This window comes from Balaenoptera physalus, assembly GCF_965194825.1.
Source record: "Balaenoptera physalus genome assembly, chromosome: Y".
NCBI lineage: Eukaryota > Metazoa > Chordata > Mammalia > Artiodactyla > Balaenopteridae > Balaenoptera > Balaenoptera physalus.
The window spans coordinates 23,271,087-23,296,201 of record NC_138904.1 but is presented as its reverse complement, the minus strand read 5'-3'; positions in this window follow the sequence as shown (position 1 = coordinate 23,296,201).

Genomic DNA, 25,115 nt, shown 5'->3' with positions numbered 1-25,115 from the left:
GTGTATTCTTGGTTATGTAACAGCGTTTTGTTTAGCTTCCATGTGTTTGTATTATTTACATTTTTTTTTCTTTTAATTCCTATCTAATTTCATAGAACTCTAGGTGGAAATTATACCTGATGCTATTTCAATGTTCTTAGTTTTTAAGGCTTTATTTGTGACCCTACATATGATATATGTTGGAGAGTGTTTCATGAGTACATGAGGAGAAAGTGTTTTCTGTTGTTTTGCAATAGAATGTTGTATACATATGAATGAATTCCCTCTTGTTCAACGCGTCATTGAAAGCTTATGTTTCCTGATTTATTTTCATTTTGGATGATCTATCGATTGGTGATTGTGGGCTGGTAATGTCCCCTACTCTTATGGTTTTACTGTCAAGTTCCGCTTTATGGCTGTTAGGATATACCTCATGTATTGAAGTGCTCCTCGGTTGGGTTCATAAGTATTTGCATTTCGTATATCCTCTCCTTAATTTGATCCCTTGATCAGTGTGTAGTATCCTTGTTTGTTTCTTGAAATAGTATTTATCTTAAAGTCTATTTCTTCTGATATGAGAATTGTACCTCCAGGTTTCCTTTGATTTCCATTTGCATGGAATGTCTCTTGCCATGTCCTCACTTTCAGTCTGTATGTCTCCCTAGGTCTAAAGTGGATCTCTTCTAGGCAGCATATATAATGGGCTTGTTGTTGTATCCCTTCTGCCAGTTTATCTGTTGTGGTTGGAGAAATGAAATCATTTACTTGTAAGGTAATTATCAGTATGGATGTTCCTCTTACCGTTTTGTTAATTGTTTTTGGTTGGTTCTAGGAGGTCTTTTTTTTTCTTTGTGATTCCTGCCTAGAGAAGTTCCTTTATACTTTGTTAGAAAGCTGTTGTTGGTGCTGAATTCCTTTTCCGTGTGTTTTTCTGTAAAGTTTTTAGTTTCTCTGTCCAATCTCAATGAGATTCTTGCTGAGAACAGTAACATTGGTTGTAGGTTTTTTTCCTTTCATCTCTTGAAATACGTATACTGGCACTCCCTTCTCTCTTGCAGAATTTCTGCTGAAAGGTCAGCTGTTAACTTACGTGGATTCCCTTGTATGGTATATGCTGCTTTTCCCATGCTGCTTTTTACATGCTTTCTATGTATTTAGGTTCTAATAGTTTGATGAATACGTGTCTTGGTGTGTTTCTCCTTGGATTTATCCTTTACGGGACTCTCTGTGCTTCCTTGACTTGATTAACTCTTTCCTTTCCCATACTAGGGATGTTTTCAACTATAATCTCTTCAAATATATTCTCACGCCTTTTCTATTTCTCTTCTTCTTCTGAGACCCATATAATTCGAATGTTGGTGCATTTAATGTTGTCCCAAGGGTCGCTGAGACGGTCCTCCGTTCCTTTCTTTCTTTGTACTTTATTTTGATCCGCAGTATTTATTTGAACTATTTTATCTTCCAGGCCACTTAACCGTTCTTGTTCCTCAGTTATTGTGCTAGTGATCCATGCTAGAGAATAATTATTTTCATGTATTGTGTTCTTAATCATTGTTTGTTTGCTCTTCAGTTCTTGTCGACCCTTGTTAAACGTTTCTTGTGTTTTCTCTCTCCTATTTCTACGATGTTGAATCGTCTTTCCTATCATTATTCTGAATTCTTTTTCGGGTCGACTGCCTATTTCCTCTTCATTTGCTGGGTCTGGTGCGTTTTGACCTTGCCGCTTCGTCTGCTGTGTGATTTTTGGTCTCCTCATTTTGCTGAACTGACTGTGCTTGGGGTTCCTTTTCACAGGCATCATGCCCGTCGTTATTTTTGTTTTTGCTGTCTGTCCCCAGTGGCTAAAGTTTGTTCAGTGGGTTCTGTATGCTTCTTGGTTGAGGGGAGTTGTGCTTGTGTTCTGGAAGATGAGGCTGGATCTTTACTTTTTGGTGGGCACTTCCAGGTCTGGTGGTGTGTATTTTGGTGGCTCCGTCCTTATTATGATTTAAGGCGTCCTCTCTGATAAAGGATGGGGCTGTTTCTGTCTTGCTCATTGTTTGGCAGACGGTGTCCTGCACTGTAGCTTGCTGGTCACTGAGTGAATGTGGGTCTTGGACTTGAGAAGGAAATCTCTGGGAGTTTATCTCCATTTGATATTATGTGGAGCTGTCAGGTCTCCTGTGGACCAGTGTCCTGAAGTTGGTTTTCCCACCTCAGATGCAGACCACTGACTCCTGGTTAGAGCACCTAGAGACTTTCATCATCACAGCTCAAAATAAGTGGGAGAAGAAAGAGAAGGAAACAAAGAATGAGGATAAAATAAAACAAAATAAAGTAAAATCAAATAAAATGAAGTTATTAAAATAAAAAATATTTTTCTGAGAAAATTTTAAAATGAAAACAAATAAACAGCCACAAAGAACTCTAGCACAAATGGTTAAAGCTTAGCTATACAGACAAAATGACTCACAGTAGCATACACCTAAACACTCACAAAAAGTGAAAAACTGGAAAAACTAATATATGCATGGTCACAAAGTCCACCTCCTCAATTTTGGACTGATTCATTGTTCTATTCAGGTGTTCCAGAGATGCGGGATACTTGACGTTGAATGTGGAGATTTCATCCACTCTTCGTGCGGGTGCTGTGAGAGATTACCTTTTCGCTTCCTTGCTCCCACAGCTCTGCTTTTAAAGTTTCATTTGTTTCTTCCCATAGTTTTGGGTGGTCGTATTTTCATTTTCAATTTTTTCCAGGTATTTGTGATCCCATCTTAGTTTTGTGCAGTGTATTCTTGGTTATGTAACAGCGTTTTGTTTAGCTTCCATGTGTTTGTATTATTTACATTTTTTTTTCTTTTAATTCCTATCTAATTTCATAGAACTGTAGGTGGAAATTATACCTGATGCTATTTCAATGTTCTTAGTTTTTAAGGCTTTATTTGTGACCCTACATATGATATATGTTGGAGAGTGTTTCATGAGTACGTGAGGAGAAAGTGTTTTCTGTTGTTTTGCAATAGAATGTTGTATACATATGAATGAATTCCCTCTTGTTCAACGCGTCATTGAAAGCTTATGTTTCCTGATTTATTTTCATTTTGGATGATCTATCCATTGGTGATTGTGGGCTGGTAATGTCCCCTACTCTTATGGTTTTACTGTCAAGTTCCGCTTTATGGCTGTTAGGATATACCTCATGTATTGAAGTGCTCCTCGGTTGGGTTCATAAGTATTTGCATTTCGTATAGCCTCTCCTTAATTTGATCCCTTGATCAGTGTGTAGTATCCTTGTTTGTTTCTTGAAATAGTATTTATCTTAAAGTCTATTTCTTCTGATATGAGAATTGTACCTCCAGGTTTCCTTTGATTTCCATTTGCATGGAATGTCTCTTGCCATGTCCTCACTTTCAGTCTGTATGTCTCCCTAGGTCTAAAGTGGATCTCTTCTAGGCAGCATATATAATGGGCTTGTTGTTGTATCCCTTCTGCCAGTTTATCTGTTGTGGTTGGAGAAATGAAATCATTTACTTGTAAGGTAATTATCAGTATGGATGTTCCTCTTACCGTTTTGTTAATTGTTTTTGGTTGGTTCTAGGAGGTCTTTTTTTTTCTTTGTGATTCCTGCCTAGAGAAGTTCCTTTATACTTTGTTAGAAAGCTGTTGTTGGTGCTGAATTCCTTTTCCGTGTGTTTTTCTGTAAAGTTTTTAGTTTCTCTGTCCAATCTCAATGAGATTCTTGCTGAGAACAGTAACATTGGTTGTAGGTTTTTTTCCTTTCATCTCTTGAAATACGTATACTGGCACTCCCTTCTCTCTTGCAGAATTTCTGCTGAAAGGTCAGCTGTTAACTTACGTGGATTCCCTTGTATGGTATATGCTGCTTTTCCCATGCTGCTTTTTACATGCTTTCTATGTATTTAGGTTCTAATAGTTTGATGAATACGTGTCTTGGTGTGTTTCTCCTTGGATTTATCCTTTACGGGACTCTCTGTGCTTCCTTGACTTGATTAACTCTTTCCTTTCCCATACTAGGGATGTTTTCAACTATAATCTCTTCAAATATATTCTCACGCCTTTTCTATTTCTCTTCTTCTTCTGAGACCCATATAATTCGAATGTTGGTGCATTTAATGTTGTCCCAAGGGTCGCTGAGACGGTCCTCCGTTCCTTTCTTTCTTTGTACTTTATTTTGATCCGCAGTATTTATTTGAACTATTTTATCTTCCAGGCCACTTAACCGTTCTTGTTCCTCAGTTATTGTGCTAGTGATCCATGCTAGAGAATAATTATTTTCATGTATTGTGTTCTTAATCATTGTTTGTTTGCTCTTCAGTTCTTGTCGACCCTTGTTAAACGTTTCTTGTGTTTTCTCTCTCCTATTTCTACGATGTTGAATCGTCTTTCCTATCATTATTCTGAATTCTTTTTCGGGTCGACTGCCTATTTCCTCTTCATTTGCTGGGTCTGGTGCGTTTTGACCTTGCCGCTTCGTCTGCTGTGTGATTTTTGGTCTCCTCATTTTGCTGAACTGACTGTGCTTGGGGTTCCTTTTCACAGGCATCATGCCCGTCGTTATTTTTGTTTTTGCTGTCTGTCCCCAGTGGCTAAAGTTTGTTCAGTGGGTTCTGTATGCTTCTTGGTTGAGGGGAGTTGTGCTTGTGTTCTGGAAGATGAGGCTGGATCTTTACTTTTTGGTGGGCACTTCCAGGTCTGGTGGTGTGTATTTTGGTGGCTCCGTCCTTATTATGATTTAAGGCGTCCTCTCTGATAAAGGATGGGGCTGTTTCTGTCTTGCTCATTGTTTGGCAGACGGTGTCCTGCACTGTAGCTTGCTGGTCACTGAGTGAATGTGGGTCTTGGACTTGAGAAGGAAATCTCTGGGAGTTTATCTCCATTTGATATTATGTGGAGCTGTCAGGTCTCCTGTGGACCAGTGTCCTGAAGTTGGTTTTCCCACCTCAGATGCAGACCACTGACTCCTGGTTAGAGCACCTAGAGACTTTCATCATCACAGCTCAAAATAAGTGGGAGAAGAAAGAGAAGTAAACAAAGAATGAGGATAAAATAAAACAAAATAAAGTAAAATCAAATAAAATGAAGTTATTAAAATAAAAAATATTTTTCTGAGAAAATTTTAAAATGTAAAAAAATAAACAGCCACAAAGAACTCTAGCACAAATGGTTAAAGCTTAGCTATACAGACAAAATGACTCACAGTAGCATACACCTAAACACTCACAAAAAGTGAAAAACTGGAAAAACTAATATATGCATGGTCACAAAGTCCACCTCCTCAATTTTGGACTGATTCATTGTTCTACTCAGGTGTTCCAGAGATGCGGGGTATTTGACGTTGAATGTGGAGATTTCATCCACTCTTCGTGTGGGTGTTGGGAGAGATTACCTTTTCGCTTCTTTGCTCGCACAGCTCTGCTTTTAGAGTTGCATTTTTTTCATTCCATAGATTTGGGTGGTCCTATTTACAGTTTCAATTTTTCCCAGGTGTTTGTGACCCCATCTTGGTTTTCTGCAGTGTATTCTTGGTTATGTAACAGCGTTTTGTTTAGCTTCAATGTGTTTGTATTATTTACAGTTTTTTTTTCTTTTAATTCCTCTCTAGTTTCATAGCACTGAAGGCGAAAATTATACCTGATGCTATTTCAATTTTCTTAGTTTTCCAAGGCTTTATTTGTGACCCTACATATGATATATCTTGGAGAGTGTTTCATGAGTACCCGAGGAGAAAGTGTTTTCTGTTGTTTTGCAAGAGAATGTTGTATACATATGAATGAATTCCCTCTTGTTCAACGCGTCATTGAAAGCTTATGTTTCCTGATTTAGTTTCATTTTGGATGATCTATCCATTTGTGATTGTGGGGTGGAAATGTCCCCTACTCTTATGGTTTTACTGTCAAGTTCCCCTTTATGGCTGTTAGGATATACTTTATGTATGGAAGTACCACTCGATTGGGTTCATAAGTGTTTGCATTTCTTATATCCTCTCCTTAATTTGATCCCTTGATCAGTGTGTAGTGTCCTTGTTTGTTTCTTGAAATAGTCTTTATCTTAAAGTCTATTTCTTCTGATATGAGAATTGTAACTCCAGGTTTCCTTTGATTTCCATTTGCATGGAATGTCTCTTGCCATCTCCTCACTTTCAGTCTGTATGTCTCCCTAGGTCTATAGTGGATCTCTTCTAGGCAGCATATATAATGGGCTTGTTGTTGTATCCCCTCAGCCAGTTTATCTGTTGTGGTTGGAGCAATGAATCCATTTACATGTAAGGTAACTATCAACATGGATGTTCCTCTTACCGTTCTGTTAATTGTTTTTGCTTTGTTCTAGGAGGTCTTTCTTTTCCTTGTGATTCCTGCCTAGAGAAGTTACTTTATCCTTTGTTATAAAGCTGTTGTTGGTGATGAATTCTTTTTCCGTTTGTTTTTCTGTAAAGTTTTTAGTTTCTCCGTCCAATCTCAATGAGATTCTTGCTGAAAACAGTAACATCGGTTGTAGGTTTTTTCCTTTCATCTCCTTAAATACGTATACTGCCACTCCCATCTCTCTGGCAGAATTTCTGCTGAAAGGTCAGCTGTTAACTTATGAGGATTCCTTTGAATGGTATACAGTGCTTTTCCCATGCTGCTTTTAACATGTTTCCTATGCATTTAGTTTTTAATAGTTTGATGAATACGTGTCTTAGCGTGTTTCTCCTTGGATTTATCCTGTATGGGACTCTCTGTGCTTCCTGGACTTGATTAACCCTTTCCTATCCCTTACTAGGGAAGTTGTCAACTATAATCTCTTCAAATATATTCTCACGCATTTTCTATTTCTCTTCTTCTTCTGAGACCCATATAATTCGAATTTTGTTGCATTTAATGTTGTCGCAAGAGTCGCTGAGACTGTCCGCCATTCCTTTCTTTCTTTTTTCTTATTTTGTCTCGCCGTACTTATTTGAACTATTTTATCTTCCAAGACACTTAACCGTTCTTCTGCCTCACTTATTGTGCTAGTGATCCATGCTAGAGAATAATTATTTTCATTTATTGTGTTCTTCATCATTGTTTGTTTGCTCTTCAGTTCTTGTCGACCCTTGTGAAACGTTTCTTGTATTTTCTCTCTCCTATTTCCACGATGTTGAATCGTCTTTCCTATCATTATTCTGAATTATTTTTCGGGTAGACTGCCTATTTCCTCTTCATTTGTTAGGTCTGGTGCGTTTTGACCTTGCTGCTTCTTCTGCTGTGTGTTTTTCGGTCTCCTCATTTTGCTTAACTTACTGTGCTTGGGGTTCCTTTTCACAGGCGTCATGCCCGTAGTTATTGTTGTTTTTGTTGTCTGTCCCCAGCGGCTAAGGTTTGTTCAGTGGTTTCTGTATGCTTCTTGGTTGAGGGGAGTTGTGCTTGTGTTCTAGAAGATGAGGCTGGATCTTTTCTTTCTGGTGTGCACTTCCACGTCTGGTGGTGTGTATTTTGGTGCCTCCGTCCTTATTATGATTTAAGGCATCCTCTCTGATAACGGATGGGGCTGTTTCTGTCTTGCTCATTGTTTGGCAGATGGTGTCCAGCACTGTAGCTTGCTGGTCACTGAGTGAATGTGGGTCTTGGCCTTGAGAAGGAAATCTCTCGGAGATTTTCTCCATTTGATATTATGTGGAGCTGTCAGGTCTCCTGTGGACCAGTGTCCTGAAGTTAGTTTTCCCACCTCAGATGCAGACCACTGACTCCTGGTTAGAGCACCTAGAGACTTTCATCCTCACAGCTCAGAATAAGTGGGAGAAGAAAGAGAAGGAAGCAAAGAATGAGGATAAAATAAAACAAAATAAAGTAAAATCAAATAAAATGAAGTTATTAAAATAAAAAATATTTTTATGAGAAAATTTTAAAATGTAAAAAAATAAATAGCCACAAAGAACTCTAGCACAAATGGTTAAAGCTTTGCTACATAGACAAAATGACTCACAGTAGCATACACCTACACAGTCACAAAGAGTGAAAAACTCGAAAAACTTATATATCTATGCTCACAAAGTCCACCTCCTAAATTTTGGACTGATTCATTGTTCTATTCAGGTGTTCCAGAGATGCGGGATACTTGACGTTGAATGTGGAGATTTCATCCACTCTTCGTGCGGGTGCTGTGAGAGATTACCTTTTCGCTTCCTTGCTCCCACAGCTCTGCTTTTAAAGTTTCATTTGTTTCTTCCCATAGTTTTGGGTGGTCGTATTTTCATTTTCAATTTTTCCCAGGTGTTTGTGACCCCATCTTGGTTTTCTGCAGTGTATTCTTGGTTACGTAACAGCGTTTTGTTTAGCTTCCATGTGTTTGTATTATTTACAGTTTTTTTTTCTTTTAATTCGTATCTAGTTGCATAGCACTGCAGGCGAAAATTATACCTGATGCTATTTCAAATTTCTTAGTTTTCTAATGCTTTATTTGTGACCCTACATATGATATATCTTGGAGAGTGTTTCATGAGTACCCGAGGAGAAAGTGTTTTCTGTTGTTTTGCAATAGAATGTTGTATACATATGAATGAATTCCCTCTTGTTCAATGCGTCATTGAAAACTTATGTTTCCTGATTTAGTTTTATTTTGGATGATCTATCCATTGGTGATTGTGGGGTGGTAATGTCCCCTACTCGTATGGTTTTACTGTCAAGTTCCGCTTAATGGCTGTTAGGATATACCTCATGTATTGAAGTGCTCCTCGGGTGGGTTCATAAGTATTTGAATTTCTTATATCCTCTCCTTAATTTGATTCCTTGATCAGTGTGTAGTGTCCTTGTTTGTTTCTTGAAATAGTCTTTATCTTAAAGTCTATTTCTTCTGATATGAGAATTGTAACTCCAGGTTTCCTTTGATTTCCATTTGCATGGAATGTCTCTTGCCATCTCCTCACTTTCAGTCTGTATGTCTCCCTAGGTCTAAAGTGGATCTCTTCAAGGCAGCATATATAATGTGGTTGTTGTTGTATCCCTTCAGCCAGTTTATCTTTTGTGGTTGGAGCAATGAATCCATTTACATGTAAGGTAATTATCAGTATGGATGTTCCTCTTACCGTTTTGTTAATTGTTTCTGGTTGGTTCTAGGAGGTCTTTTTTTTCTTTGTGATTCCTGCCTAGATAAGTTCCTTTATCCTTTGTTATAAAGGTGTTGTTGGTGCTGAATTCTTTTTCTGTGTGTTTTTCTGTAAAGTTTTTAGTTTCTCTGTCCAGTCTCAATGAGATTCTTGCTGAGAACAGTAACATTGGCTGTAGGTTTTTTTCCTTTCATTACGTTAAATACGTATACTGCCACTCCCTTCTCTCTTGCAGAATTTCTGCTGAAAGGTCAGCTGTTAACTTACGTGGATTCCCTTGTATGGTATATGCTACTTTTCCCATGCTGCTTTTTACATGCTTTCTATGTATTTAGTTTCTAATAGTTTGATGAATACGTGTCTTTGCGTGTTTCTCCTTGGATTTATCCTGTATGGGACTCTCTGTGCTTCCTGGACTTGATTAACTATTTCCTTTCCCATACTAGGGAAGTTTTCAACTATAATCTCTTCAAATATATTCTCACGCCTTTTCTATTTCTCTTCTTCTTCTGAGACCCATATAATTCGAATGTTGGTGCATTTAATGTTGTCCCAAGGGTCGCTGTGACTGTCCTCCGTTCCTTTTCTCTTTGTTCTTTATTTTGATCCGCAGTATTTATTTGAACTATTTTATCTTCCCGGCCACGTAACCGTTCTTCTGCCTCAGTTATTGTGCTAGTGATCCATGCTAGAGAATAATTATTTTCATTTATTGTGTTCTTCATCATTGTTTGTTTGCTCTTCAGTTCTTGTCGACCCTTGTGAAACATTTCTTGTATTTTCTGTCTCCTATTTCTACGATGTTGAATCGTCTTTCCTATCATTATTCTGAATTATTTTTCGGGTGGACTGCCTATTTCCTCTTCATTTGTTAGGTCTGGTGCGTTTTGACCTTGCTGCTTCGTCTGCTGTGTGATTTTTGGTCTTCTCATTTTGCTGAACTGACTGTGCTTGGGGTTCCTTTTCACAGGCGTAATGCCCGTCGTTTTTGTTGTTTTTGCTGTCTGTCCCCAGCGGCTAAGGATTGTTCAGTGGGTTCTGTATGCTTCTTGGTTGAGGGGAGTTGTGCTTGTGTTCTGGAAGATGAGGCTGGATCTTTACTTTTTGGTGGGCACTTCCAAGACTGGTGGTGTGTATTTTGGTGCCTCCGTCCTTATTATGATTTAAGGCGTCCTCTCTGATAACGGATGGGGCTGTTTCTGTCTTGCTCATTGTTTGGCATACGGTGTCCAGCACTGTAGACTGCTGGTTATTGAGTGAATGTGGGTCTTGGCGTTAAGAAAGAAATCTCTGCGAGTTTATCACCCTTTGATACTATGTGGAGCTGTCAGGACTCCTGTGCACCAGTGTCTTGAATTTGTCTCTTCCACCTCAGATGCACAACACTGACTCCTGGCCGGACCACCAAGAGACATGCATCGTCACAGCTCAGAAAAATTGGGAGAGGAAAGAGAAGGAAACAAATAATGCAGATAAAATAAAACAAAATAAAGTAAAATAAAATAAAATGAAGTTATTAAAATAAAAAATATGTATCAAGAGATAGTTTTAAAAACTAAAAAAGCATAATAGACAGACAGAGCTCTAGTACAAATGGTAAAAGCTAAGCTATACAGACAAAATCGCAAACAGCAGCATACACCTCCACAGTCACAAAAAGTGAAAAACTGGAAAGAATAATATATCTTTGCTCACAAAGTCCACCTCGTCAATTTTGGGCTGATTCATTGTGTATTCAGGTGTTCCACAGATGCGGAGTACTTCACGTTGAATGTGCAGATTTCATCCACTCTTCCTGCGGCTGCTGGGAGAGATTTCCCTTTGGCTTCTTTTTTCACACAGCTCTCCTTTTACAGTTGCATTTGCTTCATACCATAGTTTTGGGTGGTCGTATTTTCATTGTCACTTTTTCCCAGGTATTTTTGATCCCATCTTGGTTTTCTGCAGTGAACTCTTGATTATGTAACAGCGTTTTCTTTAGCTTCCGCGTGTTTGTATTATTTACAGGTATTTTTTTTCCTTTTAATTCCTATCTAGTTTCATAGCACTGTGGGCGGAAAGTATACCTGATACTGTTTTAAATTTCTTAATTTTCTAAGGCTTTATTTGTGGTCCTACATATAATATATCTTGGAGAATGTTCCATGAGCACCTGAGGAAAAAGTGTTTTCTGTTCTTTTGCAATAGAATGTGGAATACATATGAATGAAGTCCCTCTTGTTCAATGTGTCATTTAAAACTTATGTTTCCTGATTTTTTTTTCATTTTGGATGACCTGTCCATTGGTGGAAGTGGGGTGGTAATGTCCCCTACTGTTTTGGTGGTACAGTCAAGTTCCCCTTTATGGCTGTTAGGATACATGTTATGTTTTGAAGTGCTCCTGGGTTGGGTTCATAAGTATTCGCATTTGTCATATCCTCTCCTTGGTTTGATCCCTTGATCAGTATGTAGTGTCCTTGTTTGTTTCTTGTAATAGTCTTTATCTTAAAGTCTATTACGTCTGATATGAAAATTGTAACTCCAGGTTTCCTTTGATTTACATTTGCATGGAATGTCTCTTGCCATCTCCTCACTTTCAGTCTGTATGTCTCCCTAGGTGTAAAGTGGGTCTCTTTTAGGCAGCACATATAATGGTCTTGATGTTGTTTCCCTTCAGCGAGTCTATCTGTTGTAGTTGGAGCAATGAATCCATTTACATGTAAGGTTAGTATTAATATGGATGTTCCCCTTATCGTTTTGTTAATTGTTTTTGGTTTGTTCTAGGAGGACTTTTCTTTTCTTTGTGATGCCTGCCTAGAGAAGTTCCTTTATCCTTTGTTATAAAGCTGTTGCATGGTGCTGAATTCTCTTACCGTGTGTTTTTCTGTAAAGTTTTTCGTTTCTCCGTCCAATCTCAATGAGATTCTTGCTGAGAACAGTAACATCGGTTTTAGGTTTTTTTCCTTTCATCTCTTTAAATACGTACACTGCAACTCCATTCTCCCTGGCAGAATTTCTGCTGAAAGGTCAGCTGTTAACTTACGTGGATTCCCATGTATGGTATATGCTGCTTTTCCCATGCTGCTTTTTACATGCTTTCTATGTATTTAGTTTCTAATAGTTTGATGAATACGTGTCTTGGCATGTTTCTCCTTGGATTTATCCTGTTTTGGACTCTCTGTGCTTCCTGGGCTTGACTTACTCTTTTGTTTCCCTTACTAGGGAAGTTTTCAACTATAATCTCTTCAAGTATATTCTCACGCCTTTTCTATTTCTCTTCTTCTTCTGAGACCCATATAATTCGAATGTTGGTGCATTTAATGTTGTCCCAAGGGTTGCTGAGACTGTCCTCCGTTCCTTTCTTTCTTTGTTCTTTATTTTGATCCGCAGTATTTACTTGAACTATTTTATCTTCCAGGCCTCTTAACCGTTCTTCTGCCTCAGTTATTGTGCTAGTGATCGATGCTAGAGAATAATTATTTTCATTTATTGTGTTCTTCATCATTGTTTGTTTGCTCTTCAGGTCTTGTCGACCCTTGTGAAACGTTTCTTGTATTTTCTCTCTCCTATTTCCACGATGTTGAATCGTCTTTCCTATCATTATTCTGAATTATTTTTCGGGCAGACTGCCTATTTCCTCTTCATTTGATAGGTCTGGTGCGTTTTGACCTTGTTGCTTCTTCTGCTGTGTGTTTTTCGGTCTCCTCATTTTGCTTAACTTACTGTGCTTGGGGTTCCTTTTCACAGGCGTCATGCCCGTAGTTATTGTTGTTTTTGTTGTCTGTCCCCAGCGGCTAAGGTTTGTTCAGTGGTTTCTGTATGCTTCTTGGTTGAGGGGAGTTGTGCTTGTGTTCTGGAAGATGAGGCTGGATCTTTTCTTTCTGGTGGGCATTTCCACGTCTGGTGGTGTGTATTTTGCTGCCTCCGTCTTTATTATGATTTAAGGCATCCTCTCTGATAAGGAATGGGGCGGTTTCTGTCTTGCTCATTGTTCGGCATACGGTGTCCAGCACTGTAGCTTGCTGGTCACTGAGTGAATGTGGGTCTTGGCCTTGAGAAGGAAATCTCTCGGAGAATTTCTCCATTTGATATTATGTGGAGCTGTCAGGTCTCCTGTGGACCAGTGTCCTGAAGTTGGTTTTCCCACCTCAGATGCAGAGCACTGACTCCTGGTTAGAGCTCCTAGAGACTTTCATCCTCACAGCTCAGAATAAGTGGGAGAAGAAAGAGAAGGAAACAAAGAATGAGGATAAAATAAAACAAAATAAAGTAAAATCAAATAAAATGATGTTATTAAAATAAAAAATATTTTTATGAGAAAATTTTAAAATGTAAAAAAATAAACAGCCACAAAGAACTCTAGCACAAATGGTTAAAGCTTAGCTACACAGACAAAATGACTCACAGTAGCATACACCTACGCACTCACAAAGTGTGAAAAACTGGAAAAACTAATATATCTATGCTCACAAAGTCCACCTCCTAAATTTTGGACTAATTCATTGTTCTATTCAGGTGTTCCAGAGATGCGGGGTACTTGACGTTGAATGTGGAGATTTCATTCACTCTTCGTGCGGGTGCTGTGAGAGATTAACTTTTTCGCTTCTTTGCTCGCACAGCTCTGCTTTTAGAGTTTCATTTGTTTCATCCCATAGATTTGGGTGGTCGTATTTTCATTTTCAATTTTTCCCAGGTATTTGTGATCCCATCTTAGTTTTGTGCAGTGTATTCTTGGTTATGTAACAGCGTTTTGTTTAGCTTCCATGTGTTTGTATTATTTACAGTTTTTTTTTTCTTTTAATTCCTATCTAATTTCATAGAAATGTAAGTGGAAATTATACCTGATGCTATTTCAATTTTTTTAGTTTTCAAAGGCTTTATTTGTGACCCTACATATGATATATCCTGGAGAGTGTTTCATGAGTACGTGAGGAGAAAGTGTTTTCTGTTTTGTTGCAATAGAATGTTGTATACATATGAATGAATTCCCTCTTGTTCAACGCATCATTGAAAGCTTATGTTTTCTGATTTAGTTTCATTTTGGATGATCTATCCATTGGTGATTGTGGGCTGGTAATGTCCCCTACTCTTATGGTTTTACTGTCAAGTTCCGCTTTATGGCTGTTAGGATATACCTCATGTATTACAGTGCTCCTCGGTTGGGTTCATAAGTATTTGCATTTCTTATATCCTCTCCTTAATTTGATCCCTTGATCAGTGTGTAGTGTCCTTGTTTGTTTCTTGAAATAATCTTTATCTTAAAGTCTATTTCTTCTGATATGAGAATTGTAACTCCAGGTTTACTTTGATTTCCATTTGCATGGAATGTCTCTTGCCATCTCCTCACTTTCAGTCTGTATGTCTCACTAGGTCTAAAGTGGATCTCTTCTAGGCAGCATATATAATGGGCTTTTTGTTGTATCCCTTCAGCCAGTTTATCTGTTGTGGTTGGAGCAATGAATCCATTTACATGTACGGTAATTATCAGTATGGATGTTCCTCTTACCGTTTTGTTAATTGTTTTCGGTTGGTTCTAGGAGGTCTTTTTTTTTCTTTGTGATTCCTGCCTAGAGAAGTTCCTTTATCCTTTGTTATAAAGCTATTGTTGGTGCCGAATTCTTTTTCCGTGTGTTTTTCTGTAAAGTTTTTAGTTTCTCTGTCCAATCTCAATGAGATTCTTGCTGAGAACAGTAACATTGGTTGTAGGTTTTTTTTCCTTTCATTACTTCAAATACTTATACTGCCACTCCCTTCTCTTTTGCAGAATTTCTGTTGAAAGGTCAGCTGTTAACTTAAGTGCATTCCCTTGTATGGTATATGCTACTTTTCCCGTGCTGCTTTTTACATGCTTTCTATGTATTTAGTTTCTAATACTTTGATGAATACGTGTCTTGGCGTGTTTCTCCTAGGATTTATCCTGTATGGGACTCTCTGTGCTTCCTGGACTTGATTAACTATTTCCTTTCCCATACTAGGGAAGTTTTCAACTATAATCTCTTCAAATATATTCTCACGCCTTTTCTATTTCTCTTCTTCTTCTGAGACCCATATAATTCGAACGTTGGTGCATTTAAGATTGTCCCAAGGGTCGCTGTGACTGTCCTCCGTTCCTTTTCTCTTTGTTCTTTATTTTGATCCGCAGTATTTATTTGAACTATTTTATCTTCCCGGCAACGTAACCGTTCTTCTGCCTCAGTTATTGTGCTAGTGATCCATGCTAGAGAATAATTATTTTCATTTATTGTGTTCTCATCATTGTTTGTTTGCTCTTCTGTTCTTGTCGACTCTTGTGAAACGTTTCTTGTATTTTCTCTCTCCTATTTCCACGATGTTGAATCGTCTTTCCTATCATTATTCTGAATTATTTTTCGGGTAGACTGCCTATTTCCTCTTCATTTGTTAGGTCTGGTGCGTTTTGACCTTGCTGCTTCTTCTGCTGTGTGTTTTTCGGTCTCCTCATTTTGCTTAACTTACTGTGCTTGGGGTTCCTTTTCACAGGCATTATACCCGTAGTTATTGTTGTTTTTCTTGTCTGTCCCCAGCGGCTAAGGTTTGTTCAGTTTGTTCTGTATGCTTCTTGGTTGAGGGGAGTTGTGCTTGTGTTCTAGAAGATGAGGCTGGATCTTTTCTTTCTGGTGGGCACTTCCACGTCTGGTGGTGTGTATTTTGGTGCCTCCGTCCTTATTATGATTTAAGGCATCCTCTCTGATAACGGATGGGGCTGTTTCTGTCTTGCTCATTGTTTGGCAGATGGTGTCCAGCACTGTAGCTTGCTGGTCACTGAGTGAATGTGGGTCTTGGCCTTGAGAAGGAAATCTCTCGGAGATTTTCTCCATTTGATATTATGTGGAGCTGTCAGGTCTCCTGTGGACCAGTGTCCTGAAGTTAGTTTTCCCACCTCAGATGCAGACCACTGACTCCTGGTTAGAGCACCTAGAGACTTTCATCCTCACAGCTCAGAATAAGTGGGAGAAGAAAGAGAAGGAAGCAAAGAATGAGGATAAAATAAAACAAAATAAAGTAAAATCAAATAAAATGAAGTTATTAAAATAAAAAATATTTTTATGAGAAAATTTTAAAATATAAAAAATAAATAGCCACAAAGAACTCTAGCACAAATGGTTAAAGCTTTGCTACATAGACAAAATGACTCACAGTAGCATACACCTACACAGTCACAAAGAGTGAAAAAGTCGAAAAACTTATATATCTATGCTCACAAAGTCCACCTCCTAAATTTTGGACTGATTCATTGTTCTATTCAGGTGTTCCAGAGATGCGGGATACTTGACGTTGAATGTGGAGATTTCATCCACTCTTCGTGCGGGTGCTGTGAGAGATTACCTTTTCGCTTCCTTGCTCCCACAGCTCTGCTTTTAAAGTTTCATTTGTTTTTTCCCATAGTTTTGGGTGGTCGTATTTTCATTTTCAATTTTTTCCAGGTATTTGTGATCCCATCTTAGTTTTGTGCAGTGTATTCTTGGTTATGTAACAGCGTTTTGTTTAGCTTCCATGTGTTTGTATTATTTACATTTTTTTTTCTTTTAATTCCTATCTAATTTCATAGAACTGTAGATGGAAATTATACCTGATGCTATTTCAATGTTCTTAGTTTTTAAGGCTTTATTTGTGACCCTACATATGATATATGTTGGAGAGTGTTTCATGAGTACGTGAGGAGAAAGTGTTTTCTGTTGTTTTGCAATAGAATGTTGTATACATATGAATGAATTCCCTCTTGTTCAACGCGTCATTGAAAGCTTATGTTTCCTGATTTATTTTCATTTTGGATGATCTATCCATTGGTGATTGTGGGCTGGTAATGTCCCCTACTCTTATGGTTTTACTGTCAAGTTCCGCTTTATGGCTGTTAGGGTATACCTCATGTATTGAAGTGCTCCTCGGTTGGGTTCATAAGTATTTGCATTTCGTATATCCTCTCCTTAATTTGATCCCTTGATCAGTGTGGAGTATCCTTGTTTGTTTCTTGAAATAGTATCTATCTTAAAGTCTATTTCTTCTGATATGAGAATTGTACCTCCAGGTTTCCTTTGATTTCCATTTGCATGGAATGTCTCTTGCCATGTCCTCACTTTCAGTCTGTATGTCTCCCTAGGTCTAAAGTGGATCTCTTCTAGGCAGCATATATAATGGGCATGTTGTTGTATCCCTTCTGCCAGTTTATCTGTTGTGGTTGGAGAAATGAAATCATTTACTTGTAAGGTAATTATCAGTATGGATGTTCCTCTTACCGTTTTGTTAATTGTTTTTGGTTGGTTCTAGGAGGTCTTTTTTTTTCTTTGTGATTCCTGCCTAGAGAAGTTCCTTTATACTTTGTTAGAAAGCTGTTGTTGGTGCTGAATTCCTTTTCCGTGTGTTTTTCTGTAAAGTTTTTAGTTTCTCTGTCCAATCTCAATGAGATTCTTGCTGAGAACAGTAACATTGGTTGTAGGTTTTTTTCCTTTCATCTCTTGAAATACGTATACTGGCACTCCCTTCTCTCTTGCAGAATTTCTGCTGAAAGGTCAGCTGTTAACTTACGTGGATTCCCTTGTATGGTATATGCTGCTTTTCCCATGCTGCTTTTTACATGCTTTCTATGTATTTAGGTTCTAATAGTTTGATGAATACGTGTCTTGGTGTGTTTCTCCTTGGAATTATCCTTTACGGGACTCTCTGTGCTTCCTTGACTTGATTAACTCTTTCCTTTCCCATACTAGGGATGTTTTCAACTATAATCTCTTCAAATATATTCTCACGCCTTTTCTATTTCTCTTCTTCTTCTGAGACCCATATAATTCGAATGTTGGTGCATTTAATGTTGTCCCAAGGGTCGCTGAGACGGTCCTCCGTTCCTTTCTTTCTTTGTACTTTATTTTGATCCGCAGTATTTATTTGAACTATTTTATCTTCCAGGCCACTTAACCGTTCTTGTTCCTCAGTTATTGTGCTAGTGATCCATGCTAGAGAATAATTATTTTCATGTATTGTGTTCTTAATCATTGTTTGTTTGCTCTTCAGTTCTTGTCGACCCTTGTTAAACGTTTCTTGTGTTTTCTCTCTCCTATTTCTACGATGTTGAATCGTCTTTCCTATCATTATTCTGAATTCTTTTTCGGGTCGACTGCCTATTTCCTCTTCATTTGCTGGGTCTGGTGCGTTTTGACCTTGCCGCTTCGTCTGCTGTGTGATTTTTGGTCTCCTCATTTTGCTGAACTGACTGTGCTTGGGGTTCCTTTTCACAGGCATCATGCCCGTCGTTATTTTTGTTTTTGCTGTCTGTCCCCAGTGGCTAAAGTTTGTTCAGTGGGTTCTGTATGCTTCTTGGTTGAGGGGAGTTGTGCTTGTGTTCTGGAAGATGAGGCTGGATCTTTACTTTTTGGTGGGCACTTCCAGGTCTGGTGGTGTGTATTTTGGTGGCTCCGTCCTTATTATGATTTAAGGCGTCCTCTCTGATAAAGGATGGGGCTGTTTCTGTCTTGCTCATTGTTTGGCAGACGGTGTCCTGCACTGTAGCTTGCTGGTCACTGAGTGAATGTGGGTCTTGGACTTGAGAAGGAAATCTCTGGGAGTTTATCTCCATTTGATATTATGTGGAGCTGTCAGGTCTCCTGTGGACCAGTGTCCTGAAGTTGGTTTTCCCACCTCAGATGCAGACCACTGACTCCTGGTTAGAGCACCTAGAGACTTTCATCATCACAGCTCAAAATAAGTGGGAGAAGAAAGAGAAGGAAACAAAGAATGAGGATAAAATAAAACAAAATAAAGTAAAATCAAATAAAATGAAGTTATTAAAATAAAAAATATTTTTCTGAGAAAATTTTAAAATGTAAACCAATAAACAGCCACAAAGAACTCTGGCACAAATGGTTAAAGCTTAGCTATACAGACAAAATGACTCACAGTAGCATACACCTAAACACTCACAAAAAGTGAAAAACTGGAAAAACTAATATATGCATGGTCACAAAGTCCACCTCCTCAATTTTGGACTGATTCATTGTTCTACTCAGGTGTTCCAGAGATGCGGGGTACTTGACGTTGAATGTGGAGATTTCATCCACTCTTCGTGTGGGTGTTGGGAGAGATTACCTTTTCGCTTCTTTGCTCGCACAGCTCTGCTTTTAGAGTTGCATTTGTTTCATTCCATAGATTTGGGTGGTCCTATTTACAGTTTCAATTTTTCCCAGGTGTTTGTGACCCCATCTTGGTTTTCTGCAGTGTATTCTTGGTTATGTAACAGCGTTTTGTTTAGCTTCCATGTGTTTGTATTATTTACAGTTTTTTTTTCTTTTAATTCCTCTCTAGTTTCATAGCACTGAAGGCGAAAATTATACCTGATGCTATTTCAATTTTCTTAGTTTTCCAAGGCTTTATTTGTGACCCTACATATGATATATCTTGGAGAGTGTTTCATGAGTACCCGAGGAGAAAGTGTTTTCTGTTGTTTTGCAAGAGAATGTTGTATACATATGAATGAATTCCCTCTTGTTCAACGCGTCATTGAAAGCTTATGTTTCCTGATTTAGTTTCATTTTGGATGATCTATCCATTTGTGATTGTGGGGTGGAAATGTCCCCTACTCTTATGGTTTTACTGTCAAGTTCCCCTTTATGGCTGTTAGGATATACTTTATGTATGGAAGTACCCCTCGATTGGGTTCATAAGTGTTTGCATTTCTTATATCCTCTCCTTAATTTGATCCCTTGATCAGTGTGTAGTGTCCTTGTTTGTTTCTTGAAATAGTCTTTATCTTAAAGTCTATTTCTTCTGATATGAGAATTGTAACTCCAGGTTTCCTTTGATTTCCATTTGCATGGAATGTCTCTTGCCATCTCCTCACTTTCAGTCTGTATGTCTCCCTAGGTCTATAGTGGATCTCTTCTAGGCAGCATATATAATGGGCTTGTTGTTGTATCCCCTCAGCCAGTTTATCTGTTGTGGTTGGAGCAATGAATCCATTTACATGTAAGGTAACTATCAACATGGATGTTCCTCTTACCGTTTTGTTAATTGTTTTTGCTTTGTTCTAGGAGGTCTTTCTTTTCCTTGTGATTCCTGCCTGGAGAAGTTACTTTATCCTTTGTTATAAAGCTGTTGTTGGTGATGAATTGTTTTTCCGTTTGTTTTTCTGTAAAGTTTTTAGTTTCTCCGTCCAATCTCAATGAGATTCTTGCTGAAAACAGTAACATCGGTTGTAGGTTTTTTCCTTTCATCTCTTTAAATACGTATACTGCCACTCCCATCTCTCTGGCAGAATTTCTGCTGAAAGGTCAGCTGTTAACTTATGAGGATTCCTTTGAATGGTATACAGTGCTTTTCCCATGCTGCTTTTTACATGTTTCCTATGCATTTAGTTTTTAATAGTTTGATGAATTCGTGTCTTGGCGTGTTTCTCCTTGGATTTATCCTGTATGGGACTCTCTGTGCTTCCTGGACTTGATTAACCCTTTCCTATCCCTTACTAGGGAAGTTGTCAACTATAATCTCTTCAAATATATTCTCACGCCTTTTCTATTTCTCTTCTTCTTCTGAGACCCATATAATTCGAATTTTGTTGCATTTAATGTTGTCGCAAGAGTCGCTGAGACTGTCCGCCATTCCTTTCTTTCTTTTTTCTTATTTTGTCTCGCCGTACTTATTTGAACTATTTTATCTTCCAAGACACTTAACCGTTCTTCTGCCTCACTTATTGTGCTAGTGATCCATGCTAGAGAATAATTATTTTCATTTATTGTGTTCTTCATCATTGTTTGTTTGCTCTTCAGTTCTTGTCGACCCTTGTGAAACGTTTCTTGTATTTTCTCTCTCCTATTTCCACGATGTTGAATCGTCTTTCCTATCATTATTCTGAATTATTTTTCGGGTAGACTGCCTATTTCCTCTTCATTTGTTAGGTCTGGTGCGTTTTGACTTTGCTGCTTCTTCTGCTGTGTGTTTTTCGGTCTCCTCATTTTGCTTAACTTACTGTGCTTGGGGTTCCTTTTCACAGGCGTCATGCCCGTAGTTATTGTTGTTTTTGTTGTCTGTCCCCAGCGGCTAAGGATTGTTCAGTGGGTTCTGTATGCTTCTTGGTTGAGGGGAGTTGTGCTTGTGTTCTGGAAGATGAGGCTGGATCTTTTCTTTCTGGTGGGCACTTCCACGTCTGGGGTTTGTATTTTGCTGCCTCCGTCCTTATTATGATTTAAGGCATCCTCTCTGATAACGGATGGGGCTGTTTCTGTCTTGCTCATTTTTTGGCATTCGGTGTCCAGCACTGTAGATTGCTGGTCACTGAGTGAATGTGGGTCTTGGCCTTGAGAAGGAAATCTCTGGGAGATTTTCTCCATTTGATATTATGTGGAGCTGTCAGGTCTCCTGTGGACCAGTGTCCTGAAGTTGGTTTTCCCACCTCAGATGCAGAGCACTGACTCCTGGTTAGAGCACCTAGAGACTTTCATCCTCACAGCTCAGAATAAGTGGGAGAAGAAAGAGGAGGAAACAAAGAATGAGGATAATATAAAACAAAATAAAGTAAAATCAAATAAAATGAAGTTATTAGAATAAAAAATATTTTTATGAGAAAATTTTAAAATGTAAAAAAATAAACAGCCACAAAGAACTCTAGCACAAATGGTTAAAGCTTAGCTATACAGACAAAATTACTCACAGTAGCATACACCTACACACTCACAAAAAGTGAAAAACTGGAAAAACTAATATATCTATGCTCACAAAGTCCACCTCCTCAATTTTGGACTGATTCATTGTTCTACTCAGGTGTTCCAGAGATGCAGGGTACTTGACGTTGAATGTGGAGATTTCATCCACTCTTCGTGCGGGTGCTGGGAGAGATTACCTTTTCGCTTCTATGGTCGCACACCTCTGCATTTAGAGTTGCATTTGTTTCATTCCATAGATTTGGGTGGCCCTATTTTCATTTTCAATTTTTCCCAGGTGTTTGTGACCCCATCTTGGTTTTCTGCAGTGTATTCTTGGTTACGTAACAGCGTTTCGTTTAGCTTCCATGTGTTTGTATTATTTACAGTTTTTTTTTCTTTTAATTCGTATCTAGTTGCATAGCACTGCAGGCGAAAATTATACCTGATGCTATTTCAAATTTCTTAGTTTTCTAATGCTTTATTTGTGACCCTACATATGATATATCTTGGAGAGTGTTTCATGAGTACCCGAGGAGAAAGTGTTTTCTCTTGTTTTGCAATAGAATGTTGTATACATATGAATGAATTCCCTCTTGTTCAATGCGTCATTGAAAACTTATGTTTCCTGATTTAGTTTTATTTTGGATGATCTATCCATTGGTGATTGTGGGGTGGTAATGTCCCCTACTCGTATGGTTTTACTGTCAAGTTCCGCTTAATGGCTGTTAGGATATACCTCATGTATTGAAGTGCTCCTCGGGTGGGTTCATAAGTATTTGAATTTCTTATATCCTCTCCTTAATTTGATTCCTTGATCAGTGTGTAGTGTCCTTGTTTGTTTCTTGAAATAGTCTTTATCTTAAAGTCTATTTCTTCTGATATGAGAATTGTAACTCCAGGTTTCCTTTGATTTCCATTTGCATGGAATGTCTCTTGCCATCTCCTCACTTTCAGTCTGTATGTCTCCCTAGGTCTAAAGTGGATCTCTTCCAGGCAGCATATATAATGTGGTTGTTGTTGTATCCCTTCAGCCAGTTTATCTTTTGTGGTTGGAGCAATGAATCCATTTACATGTAAGGTAATTATCAGTATGGATGTTCCTCTTACCGTTTTGTTAATTGTTTCTGGTTGGTTCTAGGAGGTCTTTTTTTTCTTTGTGATTCCTGCCTAGATAAGTTCCTTTATCCTTTGTTATAAAGGTGTTGTTGGTGCTGAATTCTTTTTCTGTGTGTTTTTCTGTAAAGTTTTTAGTTTCTCTGTCCAGTCTCAATGAAATTCTTGCTGAGAACAGTAACATTGGTTGTAGGTTTTTTTCCTTTCATTACGTTAAATACGTATACTGCCACTCCCTTCTCTCTTGCAGAATTTCTGCTGAAAGGTCAGCTGTTAACTTACGTGGATTCCCTTGTATGGTATATGCTACTTTTCCCATGCTGCTTTTTACATGCTTTCTATGTATTTAGTTTCTAATAGTTTGATGAATACGTGTCTTGGCGTGTTTCTCCTTGGATTTATCCTGTATGGGACTCTCTGTGCTTCCTGGACTTGATTAACTATTTCCTTTCCCATACTAGGGAAGTTTTCAACTATAATATCTTCAAATATATTCTCACGCCTTTTCTATTTCTCTTCTTCTTCTGAGACCCATATAATTCGAATGTTGGTGCATTTAATGTTGTCCCAAGGGTCGCTGTGACTGTCCTCCGTTCCTTTTCTCTTTGTTCTTTATTTTGATCCGCAGTATTTATTTGAACTATTTTATCTTCCCGGCCACGTAACCGTTCTTCTGCCTCAGTTATTGTGCTAGTGATCCGTGCTAGAGAATAATTATTTTCATTTATTGTGTTGTTCATCATTGTTTGTTTGCTCTTCAGTTCTTGTCGACCCTTGTGAAACATTTCTTGTATTTTCTGTCTCCTATTTCTACGATGTTGAATCGTCTTTCCTATCATTATTCTGAATTATTTTTCGGGTGGACTGCCTATTTCCTCTTCATTTGTTAGGTCTGGTGCGTTTTGACCTTGCTGCTTCGTCTGCTGTGTGATTTTTGGTCTCCTCATTTTGCTGAACTGACTGTGCTTGGGGTTCCTTTTCACAGACGTAATGCCCGTCGTTTTTGTTGTTTTTGCTGTCTGTCCCCAGCGGCTAAGGTTTGTTCAGTGGGTTCTGTATGCTTCTTGGTTGAGGGGAGTTGTGCTTGTGTTCTGGAAGATGAGGCTGGATCTTTACTTTTTGGTGGGCACTTCCAAGACTGGTGGTGTGTATTTTGGTGCCTCCGTCCTTATTATGATTTAAGGCGTCCTCTCTGATAACGGATGGGGCTGTTTCTGTCTTGCTCATTGTTTGGCATACGGTGTCCAGCACTGTAGACTGCTGGTTATTGAGTGAATGTGGGTCTTGGCGTTAAGAAAGAAATCTCTGGGAGTTTATCACCCTTTGATACTATGTGGAGCTGTCAGGACTCCTGTGAACCAGTGTCTTGAATTTGTCTCTTCCACCTCAGATGCACAACACTGACTCCTGGCCGGACCACCAAGAGACATGCATCGTCACAGCTCAGAAAAATTGGGAGAGGAAAGAGAAGGAAACAAATAATGCAGATAAAATAAAACAAAATAAAGTAAAATAAAATAAAATGAAGTTATTAAAATAAAAAATATGTATCAAGAGATAGTTTTAAAAACTAAAAAAGCATAATAGACAGACAGAGCTCTAGTACAAATGGTAAAAGCTAAGCTATACAGACAAAATCGCAAACAGCAGCATACACCTCCACAGTCACAAAAAGTGAAAAACTGGAAAGAATAATATATCTTTGCTCACAAAGTCCACCTCGTCAATTTTGGGCTGATTCATTGTGTATTCAGGTGTTTCACAGATGCGGAGTACTTCACGTTGAATGTGCAGATTTCATCCACTCTTCCTGCGGCTGCTGGGAGAGATTTCCCTTTGGCTTCTTTTTTCACACAGCTCTCCTTTTACAGTTGCATTTGCTTCATACCATAGTTTTGGGTGGTCGTATTTTCATTGTCACTTTTTCCCAGGTATTTTTGATCCCATCTTGGTTTTCTGCAGTGAACTCTTGATTATGTAACAGCGTTTTCTTTAGCTTCCGCGTGTTTGTATTATTTACAGGTTTTTTTTTTCCTTTTAATTCCTATCTAGTTTCATAGGACTGTGGGCGGAAAGTATACCTGATACTGTTTCAAATTTCTTAATTTTCTAAGGCTTTATTTGTGGTCCTACATATAATATATCTTGGAGAATGTTCCATGAGCACCTGAGGAAAAAGTGTTTTCTGTTCTTTTGCAATAGAATGTGGAATACATATGAATGAAGTCCCTCTTGTTCAATGTGTCATTTAAAACTTATGTTTCCTGATTTTTTTTTCATTTTGGATGACCTGTCCATTGGTGGAAGTGGGGTGGTAATGTCCCCTACTGTTTTGG